This window comes from Ictidomys tridecemlineatus, chromosome 11 (genome assembly GCF_052094955.1).
Source record: "Ictidomys tridecemlineatus isolate mIctTri1 chromosome 11, mIctTri1.hap1, whole genome shotgun sequence".
Taxonomy (NCBI): domain Eukaryota; kingdom Metazoa; phylum Chordata; class Mammalia; order Rodentia; family Sciuridae; genus Ictidomys; species Ictidomys tridecemlineatus.
In genome coordinates, this window is record NC_135487.1 from 14,875,878 (window position 1) to 14,895,712 (window position 19,835).

The 19,835-nt window shown below is 61.0% G+C and overlaps 1 long non-coding RNA gene across 3 annotated transcripts; it reads left to right on the top strand.

The window, feature by feature from the left end:
• The first annotated feature begins 1,268 nt into the window (after positions 1-1,268).
• On the top strand, positions 1,269-12,906 carry LOC144367929 (uncharacterized). 3 transcript variants are annotated; one of them, XR_013427577.1, is made up of 3 exons: positions 1,269-6,027; positions 6,157-7,542; positions 7,859-12,906. It is a non-coding gene; the product is annotated as an uncharacterized LOC144367929 (long non-coding RNA). The 3 variants fall into 3 exon arrangements; XR_013427576.1 differs by having other exon boundaries at positions 1,269-4,776; positions 5,026-7,542; XR_013427575.1 differs by having other exon boundaries at positions 1,269-7,542.
• The last annotated feature ends 6,929 nt before the right edge of the window (positions 12,907-19,835 follow it).

The window sequence follows — 19,835 nt, forward strand, 5'->3', positions numbered from 1 at the left end:
CCAGGGGGTACTTGGGAAATAATGGAGTAAAAGACAGACCTGGGAGCCAGGTGCGGTGGCACACACCTGCCGTCCCAGCGGTACGGTGCTAAAGCGGCAGGAACTCGGCAGGGACGATTCAAGGAGACCCGGGCTCAAAGTTTTTAACAAACCATAAAAAGGGCTTGGCTGAGGCCCAGTGGTAGAGTGCCTGCCTCTAAGGATTCGTGCCTGGCTTTGACCCCCAGTACTGCTCAAGAAAAGAGTAAGAAGACTTGGGGCTGAGCAAATGAATGGCCATGGAGACCTTGAACCTGGTAGCCCCTGAGCCCCAGGCCAGCAGCCAGCGGGCTCTGAAACTTGTCTGAAACTTGCTGCCTGCTTTGCCTTAGCAAGGGGGTCATCCCCGTCCCCACCCGGTCAGGACAGCCAGTGCCCGCGTGTTCTCTCTGAGTCTGATCACGATCACTCACTCACACACTAACGTGTAAGTAAGATACTTTCAAAGAATCCCCGCTGCCTGGTGTGGGATGCACTGTGGTGGTGCGGGCCTGTTCCGGTTTGGGGCAGCTGGCATTGGCACAGGCACGGCCTGGGCTGGAGGCTGCCCCTGGGGCTGTTGCGGACTTCCAGGCCGCGCTAGTTCATGGAGTCTCCCCTCCTCGCCGTTTCCCAGGGAGCCAGTGGGTGTTGAAAGCAGAGGCCACGGTGTCCCCCCATGGTGCCTCCTCTCATTGCCACTATCTGGCTGTGACCTTGGGCGAGTGCTTACCCTCTGAGGTCCTTCCTCCTGCTCCCATCTACAAAATAGGGAATGATCACCTTGTCCCCCAGAATTCCAGGATGAATCAAAAGCCTGGATTTAATGAATTTAGTGCAAAAATTTGGTTGCTAATGAAGTCCTCTGCGACACGCCAGCCCTTCCGGCGCCCCGTGGCGCTGAGGGGAGTGGGCCTCCCCTGCCTCCCTGGCCTCCCTCCCTCGATCCTTAGGGATCCTACAGCACCCAGCACTTTTCACTTACCTCTTGAACCTCAGCTGCCCCCAAAGCACCGAGTGTGCTGAGCAGATAACTAAGAAATAGGCAGAGACCTCTCCCAGGGGACAGCTGGAAAATGTCCCATTGCTGGCAGCCAGCAGGGAGCAAGGAAGGGCGCCCTGCCCCGCAGGAGGCAAGAGGTGCCTGCCAGAGGGACCAGCCTGTGAGGCGAGGGCCACCAGACCTTTAGCCTGAGGTAGGGGCGGGGGGGGGGGTCCTGTGCTCACTTAGGGACAGTCCTGGAGCAGCCCGAATGCACCTGTACTGGGGGGGCGCCCTCTGCCTGGGGGGCGCCTGCAGGGAGAGGCTGACCTGGCCAGGCCAGCTTTGAGCAGTAGCCTGGAGAGCGTCCGGCAACAGGAGGGGTGAGCGTGACCTCAGAAGGTGGGTGGGCAGAGGGCAGGGCTGCTGCGGGGCAGGTTGGCAGGACCAGGCAGAGGGAGGGGATGGGCCGGGTCCCCAGCCCCACCTAGGACTAGACCAGTGACATTAAAGGAGTCTCTTAACCGTGATCATGAGGAGAAAGTTACTCACATTTTTAAACAGCCGACAGTCGGGAGCTTTCTGAGTGGTGGCCTTAACTATGCACCTTTAAAGGGCCCCCGGGAAGGTAAGCAGGTAGGGGACCACCCCACGAGGCCCTGGGCCCAAGGCCAGAGTAAGGGGAGCACTTTGGGCTGCCCTGGCTTGGACACAGACTCCATCCCAGACCGAGTGGGCAGTGACAGGGAACAGCTGCCCGGGGCCGGAGCATGAGCTCGGGAGCCCCTGGCACCACAGCTGGCGAGGCCAGACCTCTGAGCTCCAGGTGAGACAAGTTGGGGGCAGCTGGGAAAAGTGCCGGTGCCAGGCCCGGAGGTCCCCTCACTTCTTGGGTGCTTGTTGTCCCTCTGACCCTCAGGGACGGACGCTCAACACAGTTGGGGTGGGAAGGAAACGGCTGTGGCCCTGCGGAGACCTGGCCCCCAGCGAGGGTCTGCATTCTTCCTGGGAAGCCGCCCGCCCGGGGCTCCGGTTCTCTCCAGAAGAGGGCTTCTCGGCCGTGGGCGGTAGGAACCAGCCCTTCTCCTCCAGAATGTTCTTCAGCTTCCTCGAGCACCCGTGCTCTCTCCCCTGTCACTTGGTGCTCGCAGAGCAGAGGCGCCCGGTCCACATGCCCAGCGGGAGCTCAGTCGATGCTGCTGGAGACCGACTGTGACCTGGACACGCGTCCTGAGGGGGAGAAGAGCCGCACCCCGAGTTCTGCGGAGCTGGTTCCGCCTTCCTGTCTGCAGCCCTTGGCCTGGGTTCCTGAGCTCCACGGGGCGATGTCCTTGCCCAGCTTTCCTACCTGTCCCTAAACCTGCAATCTCAGATGTCCCCACCCCACCCGCTCCACCTTTGAAGCCCAGACCTGTAGTGGTACAGGATTAATTTCCTGTAGCTGCCGGGATTCTGGGCGGCTCGAGGGGCCGCACCTCCCTGTCTCGGTTTCTCCTGGAGTGCGTGCGGAGTGCCGGCCGGGTGTGCCGAGGACGGCAGGAGGGACCAAGCAGGGCCCGCCGCCCTCTGCACTCTGGGGAACCCCACTCCACATCTCGCTTCTGTGGGCAACACTGTCCCTCAAGCCACCTGTGGGCTAGTCCATCAAACCTCCTCCTTCCTTTGTCCTCCAAGAAGAGATTAGCAGAAGGCAGGGAGCAGCCGTGGCCAGGCCTCCAGGGCTCCCAGCCGCTCTGCTCAAACACCTCCCCTCTGCACGGGTCCCCTGGCGCAGGCCACAGACAGCTGATCAAACACATCCGAGGCGGGTGCAGGGACCTCCAGGGGAGCTTTCACAGCCCTGCCGTCAGGAGGGCCTGATAAAGATGGGCAGGCGGGAGGGGCCCTGGGGCTGGCACCGGATGGAGCAGTTTTCATCCTATTTGAGTTGAAGCCTCTGTCCCACACAGGGTCCAGACCAAAGCCAGCTGGCCAGAGGGCCAGGGCTGCAGCTGAGGAGGGGCGGCTGCGGCTACCCCTGGGAACTTGAAGGGAGATTAAGTGGGCACAGGCGGGGAGCATGAGATTCTCCCCAGTTGTGCCCCTTCAAGGGCAAAAAGTGTGTTCCCTTCTTGTTTACACACGTACGCGCATGCGCACGCACACACACACATACACACCAGGCGGTTCCTGGCATGTCCGGTGCCTGAGGCCCAGGTCTGTTTGGACCGAAAGTTCCAGGGGTCAGTAGGCTCCTGTCAAGGCTCACCCCCTGCCAGAGGCTGGTGGGGGGCAAAGCAGGACAAACAGCACGGATTACCCGAGCAGCCAGAACCCACCTCCTGCCAGTCCAGGGTGGACCTAAAGCTCCGGGTCTCCACCCGCTGGGGAGTCGCCTTGTCCTTTCTGCAGGGTGGAGGGGACCCTTAATGTGTTTTAGGAAGAGTCATAATTAATCGTGGCTGCACTTCCACACAGGACACTGCGCGAAGGCCTTCCGTGTAATTCCCCGTAAAGTCGCACGTCAACACTGGGTTCCAGATGAGGAACCGAAGGCCAGGGAAGCTCAGAGGGCACAGCTGGGGGTGAGCAGCTCCTGGTCCAGGGCTTGCTCCCGAGCTCCCAGCTCCCCCCTCCCGCTCCTCAGCACCTGGTGTGTCACACCTGGACTGTGACTGGGAAACCACCTCCCCACCTGGTCTCCCCTCCATCCTGCCTGGGACAGCAACAAGACCTAAGATCCCGCCCTCGCCTGCAAATGCCACATCCACAGCAAGAAGAGGAAGCACCTGGCTCCTCCGGCTTCCGCAGAGCCCAGTCCTGGTTCCCAAAGGGACAGTTCTCCAGAACAGCAGCCATTTTACTGGACAGTACCAGATCCGAAAAGGAGTTGAGACCCAGTGGATCAGACCCCAGCTTAGGGCTACTCGGATCTGGGTTCAGACCCCTGCTCTGCCCCTTGTAGAAGTGGGGATGGACCCCAGCGCTCACTTGTGGTGGGGGCCTCTGCCCTGCCCTTCATCCCCAGCCCTTTTAAAATTATTATTTTGAGACAGGGTCTCACTAAGTTGCCCAGGGTGGCCTTGAGATTGTGACCCAGGCAAGTGCCACCATACCTGGCTCTGTTAACTCTTCCTCTTAATTGTCTGCAGAAAGGAGGTAATGCAGACTCTCAAGGTGATGGGGGAGATTAAAAATAGTACTTAGAAGGTTCTAGAACAGGCCATGGCGTTAACAGGTGTTCAATAGAAACTAGCAATGGTGTTACCGGGACCCCAAGCTCCAGTGTCATCCCTGCCTCGGTGCAGAGGCTGCCCTTGGTGGTCCTGATGCTCAGGTCAGGTGGCCCTGTGGGGGACAAGAGAAGCGGGCAAGCTGGAGGGGAGTCCCCGCAGGGCAGGACCCAGTGTCCCCCACCTCTCCCCCTTCCCTGGAGTCAGGCACAGGCTCTGCTGCCAGGCTCCCACACACGACTTCCTTTCATCCTTACGGTGACGTGGAAGTTCGGAGAAATTGTCCTTGTTTCTCCGTTTTACAGCAAAAGCGTCTGGACAGTGCCAGTCCTCAGCCTCAGACCTGCGGCAAGAGCTGGAGTTGGCGCCCAGCTCACTGATGCCAAATGCAGGCCTGGCCCACCTGCCCTGCTGTCCCTCACGTCTGTCCTGGGCTCCGACTCCAGAGCACTGCGGCTGTCTGCTTGTGGATTCCAGCAGCAAGGCTCTGAGGCGGGACGGGCCTGGCTGAGTTTGCCAGTGAAGAAATCGAAGTTTCCGGAAAGTTGATGAGTTGGTCTTCTGGTGAGTCGGCAGCAGTACCGTCCCCACAGCAGCGTCCCCACAGCAGGGACACAGCTGCCCTCTGCCCTGGACAAGCCAGTCGCACATCACCCCCAACAGGCACCACCTCTGCTCAGATGAGCAATGTCCCCTGAGGCCCAGGTGATGGGACGTCTGTTGTTCATCTTGTGACGTGAGAGCCACTGTCACGTGTAGCTGTGAAGCACTTGAAATGTGGCTAGTGTGACCAAGATCAAATTTTAATTTCAGCTTCAGTGGTCATGTGGAACTGGTAGCCATCGTCAGGCGGCGTGGAATGACGGACATCAGGGACAGGACATGCAGGAAGGGCTGAGGTGCCCCCCAGGCTGTCCGACTCCAGCACCTGTGGCTTCCCCGGGGGCACCCAGTGTCAGGAGCGAGGCAAACATGGTCTGAAGACAGGCCCTCCTTCGAGGCTGCCCTGGCTCTGGGCCTGCCATCTGCCCCGCCCACCCTGGACCCGCTGCAGCTTCCTTCCTGTGGATCCTGCTTCTGAGCACCTGTCACCCCAGGCCACACGCCCTGGGCTCCACCGCCATCAACGCTGATCCTGATACTGACTCTAATGACAGTGCTCTTGTCCCATGCCACACAGGAGTAATGGAAGCTCAGAGAGATTGGGAAACCTGTCCAAGGTCACCCAGCCTTTGGGGAAGGTCACACGGGCATAAATGCAAAATGCACTATTCTTGCTCCTGTTTCTCAGACTCCAGACCTGAGGGAAGCAGAAAAAGAAGGTACCACAGGGGCTCCCCGGAGACCCTCCACCACCACCGAGGAGGCGGTCCACGCAAAACCGTGCTGTGTGGAGAGTGGCAGGGCTGGGCATGCGGTTCTCAGGGGACAGGTCACCTGTGAGTTTGTGGCTTTGTGACAACTATTTCGGTCTTGCTTTTAGGTGACCGCTTTTTTTGATTGTTTGTTTTCCTGGTTTGGGTGTTTCTGCGGTGCTGGAGTCAACCCAGGGCCTCGTGGGTGCTAGGCAACCCCCACCACACAACTCCATCTGCAGCCCTTATTTTATTTTGAGACAGGGTCTCACTAAGTTGCGCAGGCTAACCTCAAACTTGCCATCTCTTCCCTTCTGCCTCAGCCTCCTGAGAAGCTGGGGTTACGCCTGGGTGTCCCCACCACCTGACACAGGGTCTCACTCTGATGCCAAGGCTGGCCTCTAATTCCTGGGTGTGAGTGAGCCTCCTGCCTCAGCCTCCCAAGTGGCTGGGCCTACAGGTGTGTGCCACAGACCATGACTTTAAATGGGGCTTTTGTTTTGATGGTAACGAAGAGGATTTGTTCTTCGTTGCAAGTCAATTCATTGTCACTGTGACCTGTGTGACTTTGGACAAGTTTTTCCTTTAGCTCCCGACTCCCAGACTCCAACTCCTCCTATCTCCCGGGCGGAGGAATCCAGTTCTGGGTCTGACATGGCCACTGCCACACTCTGCGCCTTGTTGAGCCTCCGTCCCTCCGTCTGGACTGCCGTGGAGTGTCACCGGGACTGAGTGAGCTCTTGGGCAGGGCTGCCCCGTGGCAAGTGTGCGGTGCTGGCCCTGCAGTGCCCAGCGACCCCGCAGCCACGCCCCAGGGTGACATGGGCGCACCCTGGCCTGCCTGCTGTGACTGCTGCCTTGTTCCGCGGAGGAGTAAGTGGGACTTCAGAAGGTTCCTCCTTGGGCCCAGATGCCAGGACAGGGCTCAGAGCAGCACCAAGGGACAGGCCTCCCGTGGCAACCTGGCCTCTGCCCCCGTGGCCGTGGCCCTGCGGCTGGCCCCGCTGGGGGAGAGATCAGGCGGCCCGGCCTCGAGGCCCGGAGAGGGAGGCTTCCCGGGGTGGGGACGGCCTGCACAGGTGGCGGGCAGGGCCAGAGGGCAGCCCCTCCACCCAGCTGCTGCGCAAGGCTCTGTCACCTGGACTCTGGCCCTACAGGCCACCGGGAGGAGGGAGACTTCCAGATGCCCTCGCACTGACCCGAGGTCACTGCCTCAGCGCCAGGTGCAAGAGGCAGTGCCCAGTGCCCAGGCGCGGGGCTTCCAGCTCAGCCCTTCCAGGTCAGCCTGGCAGGCCGGGTGACCCTGGGGCAGGGAGACCTGAGAATTCGGGTCCCCTCACAACATGGGCTGCTTGTCACCTGGTCAGAACCTTCCCACAGCCTTTCGGGGAGTGGGAGAGGTCACGGGGCTAGAGGACCCCAACAGGGAACTCTGCACCCTGCCCAGGGCCAAGCCCACCTGCCTCGGGCCTCGGCCCAGGGTGTGTGCCAGCCCCGCCCACCCTCTCCCACCCAGGGGCCTCCGCACCACGCCACCTCTGGCCTCTGGCCAATGACCAGTGGGGGCCTGCCTGACCCTCAGCACCTCGCGACACCCCGAGTTGAGCTGCGGTCATCTGTGTTCATGGTCGGGGTTTGTTGTTGTTACTTTTTGTGGTGAAATAGACACCACAAGACATTCATGAAGCCATTTTTAAGTTCGCGGTTCTGTGGCACTAAGGACATTCATGTTGCTGTGTGACTGTCACCACCCCCAGAACTAATCCATCTCCACGTGGGAGCTCTGTGGCCACAAGGTGTCCTTCACCACCCTCAGGAGAGGCCTCCCGCCAGCAGTCGCCCCTCCTGCCAGGCCCTGCCCCGCCACTGCCCGTCTCCGAGTCCCAGAGTGCAGGCATCTCCTGTAAGAGGGAGCGGCGGTGTTTGTGTTCTGTCTTCATCCTCCACGGCCCCACGACAAGAGAAAGGCACAAAGGTAACACCTCACCTCAGGTTTCCCAGACAGGCATCGTCCCCTGCCATGCCCTCTCACTGTCCCCAAACTCCTGGACTTCACCCACTGCACAAGGATTTATTGAGCACTTACTATGACCAGACGGTGCTCTGGGCACTGGGGACACCACAGTGAACAGGACAGACGAGAGTCCCTGCTCTCACAAGGGCTGAGTGCACAAGGTGCTAGACGGAGGGGAGCACAGGACAAAAGAGTCAACCGGGGGAGGGCGGGTAGGAAGTGACAGGCCAGGTCGCGTTCTGATAGTGTTTTGGTTCCTTCTCTGTTGCTATCACAGAATACCTGAGGCCGGGTATTCATAAAGAAACGAGATACAAAGAAACGAGATGAACTGAACTACAGTTTTGGAGGCAGAGAGTCCAAACCCAGGAGGCCTCACCTGTGCAGCCTCTGGTCAGGGCTCCTGTGGCTGCGTCACAACATGACAAGTGAAAGGGGATGGCCACAAGCCAAAGCCTCACTTAGAGCAGCCTGCTCTCTCCATAACTAACTCCACGAGAAAGCATTAATGCCTTCCGAGGACCGCGCCCCATGGCCCCATCTCCTAAAGGATCTGCCAGCTCAACACTGCCACCCTGGGACCCAGAACCTTGGCTCACTCAACCCATATCCAAACTGCGACAGACAGGGTAGCCAGGAAGGGCCCCGCTGACTAAATGGCTTGAGGGAGTGGCCACATGGACACCTCGAGGAGAACACTCCTGGAGGAGGAACAGCCGTGCAAGGGTCCTGAGGCAGGAACACGCGTGGCCTCATATTCCTCCCCTGGAGAGCAGCTAGAGCAGAGTGGGCAAGGGGGAGAGGAGTGTCGGACAAAGCTGGGGAATACTCAGGGCCCAGATTATGCAGGACCATGTGGTCATCTGACAGAAGTGACCAGTTGAACAGAGGTGCACAGGGAGGAGACCTGGCACCCGTCTGCCCACCGTCCACCCGTCCGTCTGCTCATCCAGTGCGCCCTGCGCATCTAACCTCTGTCAGACCCAGGGCCAGCCCCGAGGATTCCAGATGGTAAGACCCGGCCTCACCGCTGCCCCCACAGGCTCGCACCCTGGTGACCCGTTCTGTGACCTCCTCCAGCTTCTGTCCCCACAGCTCCCTTGGTCCTGGTCCCTGTAGCAGTCAAATATCTTTGGACCTAACGCCTTTGAATGAGGTCAGCCCGCCCACCCGGTGCTCCTCTGAGCTGGGAGGCTTCATGCCCACTTCCTGCCCCGGACCACCCATCTGACCACAAACGGGCCCTGACGGCCATTTCCCAGGTTGACGGGGATGAAGGGATGAAGCAGGTTGCACACCCTGCGACCCGGGACCCAGGACCAAGTGGCCTGGCCATGGTCCGCAGCCTCAGGGGCGGTGACCAGCTATCGATCGGGGTGAAGACACTTGTTTTCCCTGTGGCTCGAGGCCCACACCGCACCCCGTCTTCGGCCTCGCTGTGGTGGTTAAACCTCGCTGCAGGGGACTGTCTTAAAGGATCCTTGGGGAACAGTCCTGAGGAATGGCAGGTCAGGGAAGGAGGGCAGTGGCCGGGTGGGGCACACTCAGTTGGCCACAGTCCTGGTGCTGGGGTTGAGGACAAGCTCAGGGACACCACCCTTAACAAGCACGGTCCAAGGACAGCACGAGAGGACAAGGGCGAGGTCTGACTCCCGACAGGAGCCTCGCCAGGACCCGGGAGGGGACGCAGCCTCAGGAAGGCTCCAGAATGTGGGCCAGGCAGGGCCGCAGCAGGGGAGAGGGAGGTGGCCTGCCATCCCATGAGTCTAGACGGGTCCCTTGGGGCGGGTGGGGTGCAGAGCGGGTGAGAGGAGGCCTGATGTCCAGCTGGAGCTTGCTCCTCACCTGCAGAGACACCGGGGGCCCCCAGAGACACCCCGGGGCCCCCGGAGAGCTTCCTCTCCTAACTTAATGGACGCTCTCGGCCAGGTGCCCCAATAATGGAGTCCTGCTCCCAGCTGTGGCCCTCGGGTGCTGAGCAGCCTAGGACAGGCCACCCCCCTCTCAGCCTCAACTTCCCCATCTCTAAAGTGGGAGGTCAGCACAACCCACCACCTGCTTCACCCGCGTGTGGAATGGGGAGCGCAGAGAGGCCGTGGGTCCTGGCCTGTCCACGCGGGGCTTGTCCCCTGTGGCGAGGGGATTCCGCCTCACTTTGTAGGAGGAGACGGAGGCTCAGAGAGGCAGCCCCTTGCCCAGGCTCTCAGGCCCCGCAGGCGCTCTGCTCAGCTTTTCCGCGTGGCCTGGGCTGTCCGCTGAGAGCCGACCCCTCCCTCTTCTGGGGCCATTGACAGGCAGAGCGCGAGGGAGAAGGGCCGAGGTCTGCAGGAGGCCTGAAGGCCCAGGCCCCAGCTGTCTCACAGGCCTCCCGACTGTCACAGGGATCAGCCCTGGACAGCGCTGACCACATCGCGGCCTGCCGGCCCCCCGCAGCGCCCGAGATGGAGTCGACGGCTTGGTCAGCCAGGGAGGCCCCCGGGACCTGACCCTGCCCGCCTCCCTGGCCTCAGCTGTCCACCCCGCCGTGTCCCTCACTCTCGAGTCGTCAAACCCTGTCCCCATCACAGCTCAGCCGCTCACTGCTGCCTCTGCTCTCGAGCCTCACCTGTGCCCAACCCAGGGACCATGGCCTGACTCTCCCCAGGGACAGGGCCAGCCGGGCCTAAGGGCACTGTTCCTGGGAGTCCACGCTCGCTGCACCCTGTCCTTTCCCGGGGACTAGACTACTGCTACCACCTCCGGCCAGGCAGACGAGCCTCCTGGGCCTGCCACCCCATGGACAGTGCAGCTCGGGAGCCCTGGAGAAGTGACTTGCCCAAGGTCACACCTGAGGAGAAGCGGGTCTTCCAGCTCCGTCCCCGAGACCCGAGCCTGAGGTTTCCAGACCCTTCTTTCTGGCTGCGAGACCTGGAGCGGGTCCTTCTGTGCTCCGGTCTCCCCACCTGTGCGGTGGCACTCTGGGGTCCAGAACAATGGGGTCCAGCAGGAATGCGGTGCGGGCCACCCTCAGGGTGAGGCTTCCAACAGCCGCGTCAACAGGGAAAACGGGGTGGCAAACTGACCTTAATAGTGCATTTTACTTAACCCGATGCCGGAGGCTTACTTCCAGCTGAACACACAATCAGCATAAAATGCCGGTCGGGTAACTGGTCATCTCGAACCAGGCCACCTGCGTTTCAAGACTTGGGAGCCGGTGGCTGGTGGCTGCTGGATGGGGCCGTGCTGTCCTCTGTCCCCTCCACAGGGGCTGGCGGCTCTTCCTGGAGCTCTGCTTTCTCTCCGTCTCCCGCCCCTCCTGGCCCAGTGCCAGCACGGAGGGCAGTCCCAGGCTTGTGACACCCAAGCTGGGCCGGGAGACGGGTGGACTCCCACTCGGCCTTGAAGGCTCCCTGCCACCCAGGGAGGGACAGCGGCACCAAGGGACAGCGGCACCAAGGGACAGCGGCTCTCAGCTCTTGGGCCATGGGGCGGGTGGGAGTCCCCCAGCTCAGAGCCCTTGCCCTGCACCATCCTGCGGCCTCCCGCAGGGTCCTGCAGAGCGTGGACATCCATAGCTTGATCTTACAGAGGAGGAAATTGAGGCTGAGAGAAAGGAACCCTCCTTTCTTGCTCCCGGGTCCCTCTCAGGGGCTCTCTTCCTTCCCAGCCACCGAGGGAGGGTGTGTGCGTGTGCACGCGTGTGCGTGTGCAGGGTGAAGCGCCTCGCACGCCCAACCGTGGATTTGGACCTTAGAGCTCCTCTTTGCCCAGTTGTGGGGGCAGGGTGGGAGGCCAGTGCAGAGCCTGGGCCAGGGTGGAAGGGCCATGCGCAGAGGGGACCCGAGTCAGCTCTCTCCCCGCCCCCTGCACGGACCTCTGCCTCTGGCCTGGCCTGCTCCTGCAGCGACTCAGGGCCAGGGCAGGCGCTGGGCAGGCCCTGGGTAAATGCCACTGGCTGAGTGAGTCCTTTGGCCCACTCTGTCCCCCTTGGTCACTCCTGGCCCCCCTGCCCTGCTCTCTCCCAGCTTCCCCGTCTCCCTGGAGGCTGCATCTGCACCTGTCTCGCGCAGGCCTCCCTCTGTCCAGGAGCAGTCTAGCTCGGCTGCCAGCTTCTGTCCGTCTGTCTGTCTCCTGGCTTTCTCCCCCCACGCCCCCTCCCCCAGCCTCCCCCCTTCTCTGCCACCGCCTTGGTTCATTCTCTGACTCTCCTTCCCAGTCTCCTCCTCCTCCTCTCTCTGTCCCCCACAGCTCTGCTCCTGTGTCCCCGCCCTGCCACAGCCCTTTCTCCCTGTCCCTGACTGTGCTGTCCTCCGGGAGCGGCTCCTCCTCCTTGGGAAGGCAGAGGCGCAGACAGAAGCCCCCGCCCCCATGACAGCGATCCAGCATCCCGAAGAGCTGTCACCGCAGAACCACACACCAGCGCCTGAAATTCAAATCAGGGGCTGCTGACGCTCTCCAGGTGCCATCCCTGAAGTCCATCAGGCTCTGGGAGGGGTCACCACCCCCAGCCAAGGCCCGAGCCACATCCAGCCACGCGGTCACCATCGGGGCTCCCTCCACTGGCTTGTGGGCCAGCCTCCAGCCCCACCAGGCCAGCGTCCCTCGGTCCCTCAGCTGTCCTTCTCCCCAGGGGTCACTAACCATGGACTTTCGGGGATCAGCAAGAACACAGGAAGGTGCCGGGGGCCGAGGGCTGAGCGGGGTTCTGGGGTCAGATGTGGGCTCCCAGGTCCTTGTCCTTGTCACCCTCGGGCCTCCTCTGCAAACCGAGATGAGAATTTCCCCCGGAGTGTGGTGGGAACGTGGAGACGGGCCATACCCTGACCTGCTCCACCGCCACCAAGGCCAGCGTGACGCCACCAACACAGGACACCCACACAGCAGGTCCTTCGCCGCCACCTTTGCACTGATTCATTGCATCCTTAGAACCACCCCGTGAGGAGGCCACCGTCATTGTCCCCATTTTGTAGATGAGCCTCGTGGAGCCCACAGTTCCTCCCCATGTGCCATCTGCCCCGTCTGCCTCTCCAGACTCGTCACCAGGGTCCCCCAAACCCAGGCCTGGCATTCTGTCCTGAGCTGCTCTTTGCCAAATGCCTGCACTTAAGTGTCCCCTGGGGTGTCTGCCTGTCCCTCTCCAGGACACTCACCTGCCGCTGGTCCCTTCTCAGGGGGCAGTTCCACAGGGGCCATCTCCATACCCTGCCTCCTGCTTCCCACCGTTACTGTCCCCCCACCCGTCTGACCTTTTCCACTGCAGAAGATCCCCGGGGTTTGGTCTTACTCCCAGCTACACCAGGCAGGGAGGGAAGACAAGTTTTCTTCTCAAGAAATTTAAAAGTTCTTGACGCGTTGCTTCTTGTCCTCATTACAGATGAACCTGGGCAGGGCGGAAGGGACTGGGCTGAGATGCAAAGATGGCGGGGGGCCCCGGGACCCCGAGAGAGGGCACCTGAGTTTAGAAAGGCAGCCGAAGGGGGCGGGGAGAGGGGCTTTTGCTTGCACTTTAGAGGGACGTCCCAGATGAGCCTGGCGGTTGGGGGAACCTCCAGACAGGCCGCTCACCGGGGGGCCTCATGTGCCCCAGAGCTTGAGGGTGCAGAGACCTGGGGGAGCTGGCGGGAAGCCCGGGAGCTGTCCAGAGCCTGCGCCCTCCAGCTGCCCTGGGGTCCTTCCCTCCTGGGGTCCTTCCCCGTCCTGCTCACCAAGTGCAGAGATGAGCTGATGAGCAGAACACGCCCCAGGGCCCCTCCAGCTGCCTGGAGAAGACACAGCGCCCACAGCAGGGCCAGGCTCCAGGACCAGCCTGTGAAGGTGGGCTGGGCCGGCTCCCAGGGTGCATCTGACCCAGAGGGGGCTGGGGGGTCAGTGGGGGCTGTGGAGACCTGAAGCCCAAGTGCAGCCCAAGGACAGGGCCAGGGGAGGGGCAGGGGCGTGGAGGGCGAAGCGCAGCAGAGCTGGGGGCAGGGTGCACTCGGGACTGTGGTGGGGAGCCTCACAAAAGGAGGGTCCTGATTGCTTCCCCAAAGTCCCCTCTGGGAGGACGTCCCAAGGGCCCTCTGTGCATCTTTTTTTTTTTTAAGAAAGAGAGAGAGAATTGTAATATTTATTTTTTGGTTTTGGGCGGACACAGCATCTTTGTTGGTATGTGGTGCTGAGGATCGAACCCGGGCCTCACGCATGCCAGGCGAGCACGCTACCGCTTGAGCCACATCCGCAGCCCCCTCTGTGCATCTTGTGTCTGGTGCTATTGGACAGAAATGATGGCACCGGGCCCCTGCGTCCAGAGTGCCTGGCCAGACCACGGGGACCACAGGCACGGCTTCAGGGGCACAGGATGCCCCGGGACAGGACAGAGACCCTTCATACAGGGAACGGATGCCCAAAGGCGGGCGGTGCTGGTCACGCGGGGGAGGGAGGCAAGGCCAGAAGCAGACCCCAGGCTTCCCATCTGGGGCTTTCATGGGACTCTGACCAACTCCAAGGCCGTCTTCCTCGATGGCCACTCACTGGAAGGTGCTCAGATACGACTCTGCCCCCCGCAGCTGCTGGCGGGCACTGTGCTGCAAGGCCCAAGGCTGGGCTAAGGGACAAAGGAGATGGGACATTAAATAGAGTCTGACCCTCACCAAGCCCCTCTTGCAAGGTGCTGGGATGATGGGCTGCGTCAGTCAAGGTGTGTCCTGGGAAGGGGGGGTGCCACCAGGGATGCAGATGGCCCAGGAGCCTGTGCCCAGCCCCCCACCCCACCCTCCCGCCCTTCAGCTGGGGGGCTGCAGGCCCCAACGCACGTCCCCTCAGGAGCCGGCTGAGCCTGGGTGCGCGTACCCCCCGCGCCCCGCTCCCCGTGTGCGCGTCCCACCCCGTGTGCGCGTTCCCCCCACAGTGTGCGCGTCCCCGTGCGTGCCTGTCAAGCGGGAGTGGCGACAAGTGCCCCAGGTGTATTTCAGGGCCGTTAAAGCTCCGTGTTTAATGGCGGGAGCCACAGCGGTCACGGCTGTCACCGGGATTTCACGGGTGTGTTTGCGTCTTTAGCTTCCTCCTTCCCAGACGACTTCATCGTGGCCCGCCACTCAGAGCTGGGAGGAGGGGGACCACAGGCCTCGGGGACGGCAGGCAGAGCGCCAGGCCCGGGCGGCTTGGGGGCCCAGACCCAGGCAGCTGCTGGGGCAGAGCCCCTGAGCTCCAGCTGCAGGGCGAAGGCTGGATCCCAGTGGAAGGTGGGGATCCAGGAGGAGCAGACTAGAGAGCGACAAGGGCAGGTGGCCTGTCACCCAGCACAGGGCCCCACACAGGGCTTCCTGTGGGGGCAGCAGGGATGGTGGTGGTCCGGACGGTGGCTCTGGGTACAGGTGGGGTGGACTTGGTGCTGGCCACACCCTGGCTCTGTCCCCTACCCCTGCCTGGCAGCCCTAAGGAGGGCAGGCGGCCGAGCTGCGGGGCGTTCCCGTGGGTCAGCTGGGGCGCTGCCCAGTGCCTCTGCACATTCCCCTGCTCCAGGATGCGGTCGGCCCACCCTCCCTCACGCCCACACCACAAGTCACTGTCACCAGGTGCCACCTGCGGACTCGCAGCCCCTCACAGGTCTCTGTCTCCCTAAGTTTCCTTTTCTCTCTCTCACACTCGGTTCTCTCTCTGTCTCTCTCTCCTCTCCCCTCTCTCACTCTCCATCTCTTGAAATCACCACAGACACAGAGGGCTGTCCCATCCAGCAGTACGCTGCTGGGCTCACCTGGCGAGGCAGAAAGGTGATAAGTTGTTTTTTTTTTTAAATATCAGGGGGACTGATGCTCCTCTTTCTGATAATGACCGTGGCCTGCTCCCTCCTGCTCCCTGAGGAAAGTCTTAGGGCTGACAGGGAGAGGTGGGCAGGGGCCACCAGGGCCCACTCTGTGCCAGTGTCCTTTTGATCTTCCCACGCCTCAAGGGCGGTGGTAGCTGGATTTGGTGGCCTCACCTATAACCCCAGCAACTTGGGAGGCTGAGGCAGAAGGATTGCAAGTTTGAGGCCAGCTTCAGCAACTGAGTGAGGCCCTCAGCAAATTAGTGAGACCATGTCCCAAAATGGCATGGGCTGGGGATGTGGCTCTGTGGTCAAGCGCGCCTAAGTTCAATTCCCAGAACCAAAAAAGAGGTGGGAAGGACAGACACAGAGAGGTGAACCGGCCGCCCAACGCCACGCCACACAGGGAGGGCCGGGCCTGCGTTTGAATTGGGTCTGATTCCACAGCACGAGCTTGTTGCTGCCTCCCGACAAATCTCAAGACTGTCCCCAGCTGCTGCCCAGCAGCGGCCCTGTCCCCTGACTCTGCTCAGGGAGGGCCCTGCTCTGCACCATGTCTGGCCCCTGGACTTGGCAGGGCCTCCTCTTGGAGGCTGAGCTTCCTCGTGCTCCCCACAGAAGGCTGAGGGGCTGGGGTCAGCAAACCCCCCAGGGGACCTGCAAACAGGACTCAGCCCCTGCCCGGGACTCGGCTCTCCGAGTGCCCCTAGCCCCAAGGTCTTGTGACTAAGTGCTCCTTGGGCTTCGCAGCCAGGAAGATCCGAGCCTGCCACTTAATAGCTGTGACATCCTGGCCAAGTCACGTCCCCCCTCCCCCATGTGACGCTCATTTATATAGAGATAATGTAGATAAGAATAGAACTCACTTCAAAGGACTGTTATTCAGATTAATAAGAACGGTGAATACCTGTCATGTTATCCTTAGATGTAGAGAGGCCTCGGGGCACCCCCCAGGCGGAGTGGCACCCCAGAGAGGGAGCGCGAATTGCCTGAAGTCACAGGAGCCGAGTAGAGAGGACCTGGCCTCTGCTGCCCGCGCCAGGCCTTGAAGCCAGCCAAACCCGAACCCTGGCCCTAGGCACTTACAGAGGTTGGGGCTGGCTCTTGCAGGAGGGAAGTGTGACTCACACACAAGGGCAGGGAGGGTTCCAAACAGAGTCAGGTGCTGTGCGCTGGACCAGGGCCTGTGCGCGAGCTGACTGCGGCTGGGGCAGCCTCCCCAGGAGTCGGGTCCTGAGCTGAGCCGAAGGATGAGCCGGGCGAGACGGGCAGGAGGCGGACGAGGACGCGGCCAGCAAAGAAGGGCAGCAAGGGAGGGTCCGGGCCATCTGGACAGGACCTCGGGCTTGGGGACCACGTGGGTCTTTACCCACAGAGCAGCCTCAGCCTCCAGGAGGGCACCGATATTGGCAGGGTGAAGGGATGTGGGCCTTAAAGTGCCACCACACCGCCCTGCGCGAGGCGGTGGGGGTCAGCCAGCCAGTGTGGCGGGTCGGGGCCGAGGGCGGGCGCTCCTGACATCTGGTGGTGTAACCCACAGGGCTGGGAGGTCCAGGTGCACTCAGCGGAGAGGAAGTGCGGCTGGTGGCCTTTGGAAGGTGCAGGTGAGCAGAGAGGAGGCGGCCTGGGAGCTGACCGCTGGGAAGCAGGAGGGGGAGGGGGCAGCCGGCCAGGGGAACGAGGGGTGGGCGCTTTGACTTTGTTTTTTAGGACAGGGCAGCCTTGAACTTGAAGGATGCAGCCGCCCGGGCCCGTCCCCACCCGGGCATCTTCCTGCTCCGCTCTGCCAGTGGCTCCAAAGCTGCGAGTGATTGATTGTGTGTAAACAGGAGGAAGCAATTAGTCTGTGCATGCCCGGCCATTAATAAGGCTCTTATGTATTTATGACAACATCTCACTTACCCCCAACCCGAGAGCGAACATCCTGAGAGCAAATATCCCGAGAAGAGCCAGGAACGGGCAGAAGGGACCTGCAGGATGTCTCCACCACTGACACTGACCTCATTCCTAGTCCTGGCCGAGACCCTCACTCAGAACCATGGACTCCTGCTTTACACACCATTCCACCGGCATGAGATGAGAGACAGCTGTTTGGGAGGAGGTAGAAACTGTCTCCCTTCAGCACAAGCAGCAGCCGGAGGGAAGAGACAAGGCAGAGCACCCAGGGTGATTGGGTGCAGGGCAAATAGGTCCCCCACCTCCCCAGCCCTGACGGCACCTGTCTCCCGCCCGCAGCGGGGTTCCCACCTCCTCGTCCCTGGGTCCTTCGCCACAGCCAGCCGATGACACTTTGTTCATAATGATGACTCCATGCCACTGAGAAAAGGCCAAATGATATTCAGAATTTTATGCTTATAAATGACTTTTTAGATATATTCTGGACAGAAGGCGCGGTGGCGCACACCTGTCATCCCAGCGACTCTGAGGCTGAGGCAGGAGGATCCCAAGTTCAATGCCAGCCTCTGAAACTCGGTGAGACCCTGTCTCAAAATAAAAATAAAAAAGGGATGGGGGTGTAGCTTAGTGGTAGAGCATCCCTCGGCTCAATTTCCAGTCCAAAAAGAAAGTTTGGTTTTTTTTCCCCTAAATTATAAATTTTATTTTACAGTTTTGGTGCTTATATAAGTGACCAGGTGTGTGTGTGTGGTCCCCCAGCTGAGGTCAGCACCTGGCCTGGTGTCACAGGCTCACTACATGATTGCCAAATAAGTGATTAATAAATTAATACTTCGTGCCAGGCAGCATTCATTCAGTCAATAAATACATTCTTACATTTAATTTTTAATGAGATACTGGAAAAATTCAAATTACATATGTGGCACACACTGTATTTCTTTCTCTCTCTCTCTCTCTCTCTCTCTCTCTCTCTTTTCTTTTTTGCAATACTGGAAGTTGCAGGGCCTCATGCACACAATCCATTTTATTTATTTATTTAAAAATTTTGAGACAGTGTCTAAGTGGCTGAGGCTGGTCTTGAACTTGCAATCCTCCTGGCTCAGCCTCCCAAGTCGCTGGGATTACAGTCCTGCACTGCTGCGCTGGCTCACAGGCCGTATTTCTGTCTTGGACCTCCGCCTGGACGTCGGGGTGGAGGACAAAGTTTACACACACGCATCACGGCTGGGTGGAAGTCTCTGTGGGACAGAGGCCACTTCCCCGGCTGCCTCTCCTCTGGCCGGCAGCTTTGCAAGGGCACCTCTGTTACCCGGGACCCAGCAGCCACCCCTGGTCCCACGCCCACTGCAGGCTGTTATCAATGGACAAACCAAGGCCCCGAGGGGCAAACCCACTGGGCCCCCTAGGCCCTACGTTAGGAATCCAGGTTCTTCCAGAGAGCTCTCCCCTGCCGGCTCTGTCCTCCAGCCAGAGGGGAGGAGAGATTTCCGTGCCAGTGGCCTGCGCCCCTCCTGTCCGCTGAGCGCGGGGAGCATGGTGCCAGGATGGACATGTCTGCGAGGGGTTCTTGGTGGGAGCCCAGGTCCTGCTCTGGGTAAGCAGCTTAGGGCACCCAGATGTTCATGGCAGTGGCCAGGGTGGCTCTGGGATGGGCAGGGACTTAATGGTGACCCCATCATTCGCATCTTCTCTTGCCTGTGCCTGAACTGCTGCTCCTGGGGTTCCAGAGCCGCTCAGCTCCAGCTCTTCCTTTAAAACAGCGGCGTCCCCCAATCTCAGTCCCCACCTGCACACCCGCTCACACCTCACCGCACCCCCCACCCCGTGAAACGGACCTTGGCTCCCAGCTGGGGAAACGGAAGCTCAGAAAGGTGCAGGGAGAAGACAGATTTTTGGAGGTTCCACCATAGTTGGACACTCCTGTCCCCACCCGAGAGGGAAACGGTGGGTGTAGGAGGGCCTGGGAGCAGGCACAGGACTGGCTTGGTGGCTGCCCTGAGAGGCCACGTCCAGCCCTGACCACCCCCAGCCCAACTTGCCTGCTCCATGAGCTGCTTCGGGTTCATGCCTCGGAGGGTCCTGGAGGAACCCAGCGGTGGATACGACAGCGCCCCTGAGGGCAACCTAAACAAAGAGCCTCCAGCAACACCAGCCCCGCGTCCCTGGTCAGTGGCGTGGGGGCCTCTGGATGTCTGTTCATGGGTCACTTAGTCACTCAACAAACATTCCCAGGGCACCTCATGTGCACAGGAAGACCCAGCCAGCCCCTTGCTGTGCACTCTGCCTCCCTGCTCAGGATCCAGTGGGCGGGGCAGAGTTTATCTCAAATCCCACTCGGGCCCCTCTCAGGGCTTCCCCCCTCAGTCCTGGCCCTGCCCAGGCTCTCGGTCCTGAGAGGAGGAGGGGAAGGGCCCCACCATTTCTATAGGTTCTGCGTTCACTGGCTTCTCCCTGTGGCTGGGGTAGGGGACACCCACAGGCACGTATGACCGTGACCTTCACACTGTCTGAGTTTTTCCTGATGCTCCAGGAGCGACTTCCCAGCCACCGCCTCTCTCATTTGAGGAGTCTTGAAGCGCAGCCTGGGGGCCGATGG